General features: G+C 43.8%; 1 pseudogene; it reads left to right on the top strand.

Moving 5' to 3' along the window:
* Window positions 1–3471, top strand: part of LOC100940400 — a 4663-nt pseudogene extending 1192 nt beyond the window's left edge.
* Window positions 3472–9263: the final 5792 nt, after the last annotated feature.

Below are 9263 nucleotides of genomic sequence, written 5' to 3' on the forward strand. Positions count from 1 at the left end.
GGTCACCACCTCCCCTTCCAATAAACCTGGCCTGAACGTCTCCACCCCACTCCCTTCTCTTGTTTCCACCTTTCGGTAAGCATACTCTTTTTTTGATCAACATAATTTAAGTGTGCTACAAAAGTTTAAGTTCAAGTGTGCTATGAGATAAAAAAGGTTGAAAAACACTTTCTTGTCTAAATCGAGACAATCAGATGCATCAACTCTGCTGTCATTTTCATCTTGACCTTCTCTCTCCTGGAAATGGTGACTGCTCCAATCTGATCGGGTTCCCCTTCTGCCTGGTACATAGGAGCCTCACCTTCACCCTGAGAGGTCCTTCATGTTGGATCTGTTTTCTAAAATTCATCTTCTTCCTTCATTAATTCTCCCAATAGATTCTTTTCAAGAAAGGTGTCCTGGGAACTAAACATTTTGAGAGCTGGAAGATGATTTGCCCTCTCACTTGATTGATACTTGACTGAAGACGGAATACTAATTCAGAAATCACGTCACCTCAGAATTTTGACAGCATTGATCCATGACTGTGTAGATCCAGGATTGTTGATAAACACGAAGCAATTCCATCTCCGATCTTTCTCATTTAGTCTGCTTTTCCTCTCTGGAAGCTCATGACGCTTCCCCTTCCTGTGCTGTCATTTCAGCCATTGTTCTGGGTATTTTAGTTCCGCAAAATTTTCTTGACTCAGTGATGATTTTTATCCTTTCCACTTTTCTAGTCTTACTTTTTCTCTTTTCCCTCATTTCTGTCTTTTTATCCTACTTTCTGAGCTATTTTCTCAACCTTATCACCAATCCCTCTAGTGAGTTTTCCATTTCAGCTATATATTTTTTTAATTTCCAAAAGCTCTGTTTCATTCCCTTGACTTTAAAAAGCATTCAGTGCTCTGTTCTTGTTTCATACATGCTTCCTCTGAGAATAACAATTTTATTTTTAACTATTCTTCTTGGTTTCTGTTTCTCCAAGTTGTTTTTTATGATTTGCTTTGGTTTTCATCTTTATTTTTAGAGGCATACCTCAAATGCCTAGTGATCCTTGGTCATCTGCTCACGTTTAAGAGAAAAACAGTAAAATTCTGATTAGATGCTCTCAGCACCTGGTTGGGGCTTATTGAACGTGGGCTTCAGAGTAAGATGACCTAATTGGGCCATTTCCTTAGGAAACCTCTGATATTAGTACCTTGAGATCTTTCCTCTTAAACTCAGAAAAACCCCCAGAGAAAGACCGTGTGACCTTGTACCTGGAACTTATAGGCCTGGCTGTCAATTTCCCGAAAGCTTAGTGAAGGAAGAGACCCAGGAGTCAGTGCCCATTTCTATAGTATCACTGTGGTCTGCTGTGTCCAATGTTCTGCAAACCAGAGGTCACCCCTCTTTTACCCTCTGTAGAAAATAATACTCTTCCCCTGCTGGGACAGGTAAGGAGAAGTCCCTGGACTATACAGAGCAGGAGAAGATATCTACAAATCTACCTGCCTCTTAATTAGACTTTGAATCAATATTCATGTTTCTAGCCTCACCTTCAAACCCATTTCCATAGATATTTGTGTCCTGAATCCCTGAGTCTTTGGGTGTCTCTGTAAAATTGCTGCTCCTAGCCTCCCCCGCCCCCAACCCAACTATTGGCCTAAGATTCTTTTCTTTCTTAGGTCAGCCGGATTTGTCAACACTCATCCTTCTTCTTACTGTTGCAGGAAGACAAGGCCCAACAGAGAGAAGAGCACCCAAATAGCATGTTTATAAGAAGGGCTTTATTCACTGGCCAGGAGCTTAAGGCATAGAATTTCAAATGGCCGCACTCCCCAATTGGCGTGGTCTTTCCCATTTTATCTCCAGTCAGAAAGTTCCAACCCACAGGTATCTTTTTCATTGGCCAGTTTGAATCAAGTGAGAAACACTGTTCCAGCCCCCACAGAACTATAGGATTTCACAGAGTGGGAATTTCCAAGTTCCAGGAAGTTAAGTCTACAAATTCCCAAGAGCCAAGTCAGCATGGAGAGGACCCTGCAGGTGTATCCTTGTGGTCTCCTTGAGAAGACCTGTTCTCCTAGACCCCACCCTTCTCAGGTATCCTCTCTCATTACCAGTTTCCAAAATATGTTCCTGTTCTCCTAGACCCCACCCTTCTCAGGTATCCTCTCTCATTACCAGTTTCCAAAATATGTTCCTGCTGAGAATTTTGCCCCAAAATATGAGTCCTTGGTATAAAGAATATTTTGAATTAAAGGCCATTTATGATCAGGAAGCATTAAAGGAGGCCTTCCCTCTATCTACATAAAACCCGAGTAATCTGACTGAGAATCAAAAGGGGCTGCTTATCACATGCTAATAGACCTGGCCCCAAGGTCATTTGAAGCACTACCCGTCTCTACGGTTAACCTACAAATCAATCTGTTCCCACCCATCTACATACTCCCCCCGGCAACAACTTGCTACACCTACACTTTCCACATTCTTCCCCCATCCCTTCTAAAAGGCATCTATAAAGATCTCTGACCATTACAGAGACTTTGGGAAATATTCTCGTGGTTTCCTCACAGGTACATGGTGTTTGGAAATAAACCTTTCTCTTACTTATCTATATTAATCTACTTTAATTGTGAATTGATCTTTCAAAGAACCAACCAAGGGAAAAGGACAGGTTTCAGGGCCAGGCACAGTGGCTCACGCCTGTAATCCCAGCACTTGGGAGGCTGATGTAGGTGGATTGCCTAAGCTCACAGGTTTGAGACCAGCCTGAGCAAGACCAAGACCCCATCTCTAAAAATACCCAGGACTTGCAGTACATTAAGCTCCATAGAGACAGCGCTGGGGCAAGTGAGAGCTGGACAGGCACTGGGCGACTCTGTGCCTTGCTGAGGATAAATACCTAAACACGGGCAAAGGAGATCCTAGGAAGCCGAGAGGCAAAATGTCATCATATGCATTATTTGTGCAAACTTGTTGGGAGGAGCACAAGAAGAAGCACCCAGATGCTTCAGTCACCTTCTCAGAGATTTCTATGAAGTGCTCAGAGAGGTGGAAGACCATGTCTGCTAAAGAGAAAGGAAAATTTGAAGATATGGCAAAGGCGGACAAGGCCCGTTATGAAAAAGAAATGAAAACCCATATCCCTCCTAAAGGGGAAACAAAAAAGAAGTTCAAGGATTCCAATGCGCCCAATAGGCCTCCTTCAGCCTTTTTCTTGTTCTGTTCTGAGTATCGCCCAAAATCAAAGGAGAACATCCCGGCCTGTCCATTGGTGACATTGCAAAGAAGCTGGGAGAGACGTGGAATAACACTGCTGCGGGTGACAGGCAGCCTGAGGAAAAGAAGGCTGCAAAGCTGAAGGAAAAATACGAAAAGGATACTGCTGCTTACCGAGCTAAAGGAAAGCCTGATGCAGCGAAAAAGGGAGTTGTCAAGGCTGAAAAAAGCAAGAAAAAGAAGGAAGAGGAGGAAGATGAAGGAGAAGAAGAAGATGATGAATAAGTTGGTTCTAGTGCAGATTTCTTTTTGTCTATAAAGTGTTTAACCCCCCTGTACACAACTCACTCCTCTTAAAGAAAAAAATTGAAATGTAAGGCTGTGTAAGATTTGTTTTTAAACTGTATGGTATCTTTTTTTGTATAGTTAACACACTACCGAATGTGTCTTTAGATAGCCCTGTCCTGGTTGTATTTTCAATAGCCACTAACCTTGCCTGGTACAGCGTGGGGGTTACAAATTGGCATGGAAATTTAAAGCAGGTTCTTATTGGTGCACAGCACAAATTAGTTACATATGGGTATGGTAGTTCTTTCATCTTCAATTGTCTCTGATGCAGCTTATACGAATAAATGGTTGTCCTGTTAACTGAGTACCACTCTGTAATTGCAAAAAAAAAGTTGCAGCTGTTTTGTTGACATTCTGAATGCTTCTAAGTAAATACAATTTAAATAAATAAATAAATAAAAATACTCAGGCCTTGTGGCGAGTGCCTGTAGTCCCAGCTTCTTAGGAGGCTGAGGCAAGAGAATCACTTGAGCCTGAGAGTGTGAGGTTGCTGTGAGCTGTGACGTTACGGCACTCTACGGAGGGCAACAAAGTGAAACTCTGTCTCAAAAAAAAAAGAAAAGAGGAAGGAAGGAAGGAAAGAAAGAAGAAAGGAAGAAAGAAAGAGGCAGGTTTCACGGTGATCCCTATACTGTTAACTTTTCATTCCTGTTGGAGTTATGTTATATAAAAAAATAATGTCATTTAATTGGTGTTCCAGAGGGAGAAACATAAATGGATGAAATCCCGGAAACGGGAAATACGTTTAAGGAAGAGAAATCACAACAGAAAAACTGTTATCACAGAAGTTCAAAGGACAATACAATGAGAGGAGGGCAAGGGAGGGGCACAAGGGAAATGCCCCAAGCTTAGCTCTTTCTCCTAAAGCAGATGCAACCGAATGACAAAGAAAGAGGGAACATCTCAGTATAGGAAACCACATTGGGAAGGAACTTTATTGATCGGGTGATTTTATCTGCTCCAACCAATGAAAAGAGCTACCATTTTCAGATTGCTTCTATCCAAGCACTGGTACAGAAATTCACCTACATTAACTGATTGACCTTCAATGAAGCTATCATCTTCGTTATTCAAATGAAGCAAAGAACAGGAAGGAAACTCAACCTCTTCAAGATTGTAGAGATAATAAATGGCACTAAACTTGTGTCCCAGGCCATATTCCTAATGTGGCACTCTCAGGCCTTATTTCTAGTTTTATAACTGAAATTAATCAGCCATCTATCTCTATTTTCCCCTCAGTTCTCCTGCGTCTCACTCCCACTGTCTCCATATTTCTTATTTTTCTTGCAATACTATTTGCTTTTTTCCTTTGTTGGCATATTGGTCTGTCTCATCTGACTTCTTGTTCTCCCAATTAGTCAAGATCCATATTGTTGACAGGGTGATCAGGGTGTGTTTCTTAGTGACATTTATGGATAATGTATCTTGATGTAAATAATATCTTATGGTTATGCTCCAAAATTTAGCAGATTGAAAGAAAAGAAGCTGGGGCAACCCATTAGGGACCCCTTCCGCTATATTGGAAGCTTTCCCATCTGTCCTCAATTTTAAAAAAAAAGAAGAAAAGAAGCTTGGTTCAGCGCCCATAGTTCAGTGGTTAGCGGGACAGCCATGTACACCAAAGCAGGCAGGTTCAAACCCCACCCAGGCCTGCTAAACAACAACTGCATTAAAAAAAAAAATAGCCAGGTGTTATGGCAGGCACCTATAGTCCTGAAAGAGGATACCTGAGAAGGGTGGGGTCTAGGACAACAGGTCTTCTCAAGGAGACCACAAGGATACACCTACGGGGTCCTCTCTATGGTGACTAAGCTCTTGGGAATTTATAAACTTAACTAACTGGAACTTGGAAATTTCCAAGTTCCATGAAATCTTGTAGTTCTGGGGCTGGAACAGTGTTTCCCACTTGATTCAAACTGGCCAATGAGAGGGTACCTGTGGGTTGGAACTTTCTAACTAGAGATAAAAAGGGAAAGACCAAGCCAGTCAGGGAGTGTGGCCATTTGGAAATCTTCTATGCTGTAAGCTCCTGGCTGGTAAATAAAGCCCTTCCTCTTATAAACATGGTGTTTGGGTGCTCTTTCTCTCCATCAGGCCTCATCTTTCTGCAATAGTCCCAGCTACTCAGGAGGCTGAGGTAAAAGAATCACTTAAGCCCAAGAGTTTGAAGTTGCTGTAAGCCATGACACCATGGTACTCTACCAAGGGTGACATAGTGAGACTCTCTCTCAAAAAAAACCCCTGATTTTTGTGAAATATTTTTATCAAACATAATGGATTAATAGCTAAGGATAAGAAATGATTTTGCTTGTTCATTGTTATTAACATAAAATCTGAGTTTGGTTTCTGAGTAATTAATGTCTGGTCCATGCTGGGATGAGCTTTGTTGGTACTGCGGTTTTATCCATTTCTCTTCAATATTTCCTTGAGGTTTTGTATTTTGCTACCCAGGTCTTCTCCGTGCTGTTCTAACAAAACTCTTCTCAAAATGCACACTTTCAGATATTAGTATTCTGAAGGGTGTGGTTTAGTATAAGATCGAAGAATCAGTCCTAGATGTCACCAATGAATCTTTGCAATGTCCCTAGCTACCACTGGGCACCACACCAGGCTGAGGGTGGCAAAAAGAGAGAAGACAAGTGTGGAAAGAAAAGGTAAAGAAACATAAAAGAAGGGAAGGCAAAAAACAAAGGGAGAAAGAAAGAGGAACAAATAGATCAGGGTGCCCTGGGTAAGAGGGGCTAATCTGCTCACAAGATGGGGTCTCCATGGCTGCCTCCGGCTCCACACCTGGGCGTCCCCACTGGAGCCTGGGGAGACCACCTCAGGTCCAAAGGGCAGGAGTTCCTCACTTTTCATCATGGCCATGATCTGGCATCCTCAGTTCTTCTCTCATTGGCTTTAACCCATCCTATTTGCCTTTTCACTTCAAATCTCCATAATTTCAGCAGCTTCTGGGCATGAGTCAGCCCTCCGATGTGACTGGGACAGCCCCACTCGTCGGTATACTCTCCACTTGGCTGTTCAAATTGCCTACTTGGCTTTTGAATGTGACTCCTGGTCTACACCCATGTACCCTAATCCCTATACGCCCTTGTAATATTTGTATCATCTTCTTTCACTACCAGAACATGAAGTTGTTGAAGGCAGGTGTTCCCAATAAAAATGCCTCACCAGGACTCGGCCACCTACCCCACGGCTGTAACAGGAGCCATTCACATTGCCAGTAGCTGACTTTTATTTACTGAGCTCCCAATGTGTGGGACGGCCGGTTCCAAACACCTCACATGTGATAACTCATTTAATTTTAAAACACAGAGAGGCTTAGATGAGGAAACTAAAGGACAGAGTGGTTAGCTTGGCCAAATTCAATTTGTGGAAGGGCTAGGACTCCAACCCCTTTGGACAACGTAGCCTGTGTGCTCAATCATCACACCCAAGGACAGTGGCTGCCATCCACTGTGGACGTCTTCCCAGTTAATGAAATTGAGACATTCCCAGGGAATCTGAGAGTCAAGGCCTCTGGATTCCGACCCTTACTTGCTCATCTCCTTCACTCAGGTCTGCTCTGCATGAGGAGGCATTTTAGACAAACAATGTGTGGCGTGCCTTGGGTTTTCTGCCTCTGAAATAAGAAAAACAAAGCTCTTGTCCATCGATGTCCATGGAGCCTTTTCTGTTGATTGTGCATCTCTTTGCCAAGAGCCAGGCGGAGTTGCAACTCTTCTAAAGAAAAGCTGAGGAAACCCCAAGCAAAATTAAAGAACATACTTTCAGAGCAAAGCAATAGCTTACTTCCTGTGTGAAGGCCTGGGTCATGTTCCTGAATTATTTTCTGTGAGGTCTTTGAGCCTTACAGGAATGCAACACACCAGAAATAGCTCTCTCTAAGCTATTTTCTTAGAGAGTCCAGAAGTTTGCAATACAAAAGCATTTGAAATTCCTTTTAAACACCAGGTACTTAGTCACCAACATAATGACTTATTAATAAAGCTTTCCACTGCTTGCAAGTGAATGTTATTAACAAATCCTACTTAATCAGTCAATATAATCTGATTAACTGGAATAAAAGAGGCATCTAGATCTCCAGCAATTCGCTGAACCTGCTACACTAAGGGATGTCTAGGCCACAAACCAAAGTAAAATATTTTTTGAACTTGTGTATGAGAGGTACGAGCTGTGCCCAATACCTTTCCTAGGACATTGTTGGTTTCTTGACTCATCTATAGTCATCAGCAACCTCGCAGGGGCCCTGCCTGATCTATCCAACTCCAGTTCCACTGCCTTCCCTGTTCTGAAGTCACAGGACTGTGCGGCCTCCTCTGGGCCCCTGCAGCTGTGGTGGGGAGGAGGGAGCAGTGAAGCTACAAATATTCTTGTTTAAGTCACAGTGACAGAGAAGTAGGGGCAGCCACCCAGGGTCACCATCCGGTGCCACCCTCAGGGGTCATCATCTGCTATCTGCCACTAGAGGCCCCACCTTCACCTGGGCCCACTGCCCAAGGCCTTCTGAGTTAGAGTAGCTCAGAAGCTAGGGTCTGTGGATCGTCACCATTGCCCATTCTTCTCCAGCAGTGTGCTGGGGTATGTAAGCAAACAGCCACTTCCCCAGTCTCAGCCCCCAATTAGGGCAATCACTAGAAGGAAAAATGGAGCGAATCTAGTAAAAAGGCCTTAATAACTTCACTTTAAAACTTCCCCGATTCTGCAGCACCTGTGGCTCAGTGGGTAGGACACTGGCCCCATATACCCAGGGTGGCAGGTTCGAACTTGGCCCTGGCCAAACTGCAACAAAAAAATAGCCGGGCATTGTGGCGGGCACCTGTAGTCCCAGCTACTTGGGAGGCTGAGGCAAGAGAATCACCTAAGCCCAGGAGTTAGAGGTTGCTGTGAACTGTGATGCTACAGCACTCTACCGAGGGCGGCAGGCTAAGATTCTGCCTCAAAAAAAAAAAAAAGCTCCCCCAATCTACACCACGTTTTCCCCTCCATGTTGCCAGCAGCCCTCACCGCCCCTTTTCTAATTCCACACCCTCTGGTCTCTGCTCTTCCCAGGCCCAGAGTGTCCACTCCCCCAGGCTCAGGGTTGGCTGGGGACATGGAGAGAAGGCTGTCTGTGCTAGTCCTCCCCAGCTCCCTCGCCTTCCATTCTTCAGAATTCAGGCCAAATCTCTTTTGGGCTCATTCTTTGACAAATAAGCCTCTAGGAATTTTTGTTCCTAAACTCTGACAATATTTCTAGCATTGAGTTAGTTATTTAACACTCCATGCGCCCAGATTGCTCACCACCCATCCTCAGGGTAGAGGAAACAGATGAAGAAAGCGCGGGTCCCACCCTACGGAGCTTCTAATCCATCTAGTGGAGAAATTTGGGTGTAGCTATTAAAGCAGGGTAGGTGCCAATAGTCGGGAGAAAATTGTGAAGGTGCTTTCCAGCGGTGGGAGAAAAATCACCGGTAATGGTCCGAATTCAGCATAAGATGCATCATTAGAGAAGATAAAGGGTTCTCAGGGCTGCCAAACTTCATGGAGGATTCAGCCAAGTTCCGCTTCTACCCAGGTACCCCGTTGGCATACAGTTTGCAGTATTTTTATTTGGATTTTTTTAATCTCATAATAAACAACCCTTCCTTTTCCCCCTCTCTTGTCCCTGATTTAAAAGCTCTTGGTTCTACACACATCAGCTTGCACTGCTCTGGTCCAGCGTAGGATCTGAACATCCGCTGGAG

The sequence above is a fragment of the Otolemur garnettii genome, unplaced genomic scaffold (assembly GCF_000181295.1).
Source record: "Otolemur garnettii isolate 467f Iridium unplaced genomic scaffold, OtoGar3 scaffold00043, whole genome shotgun sequence".
NCBI lineage: Eukaryota > Metazoa > Chordata > Mammalia > Primates > Galagidae > Otolemur > Otolemur garnettii.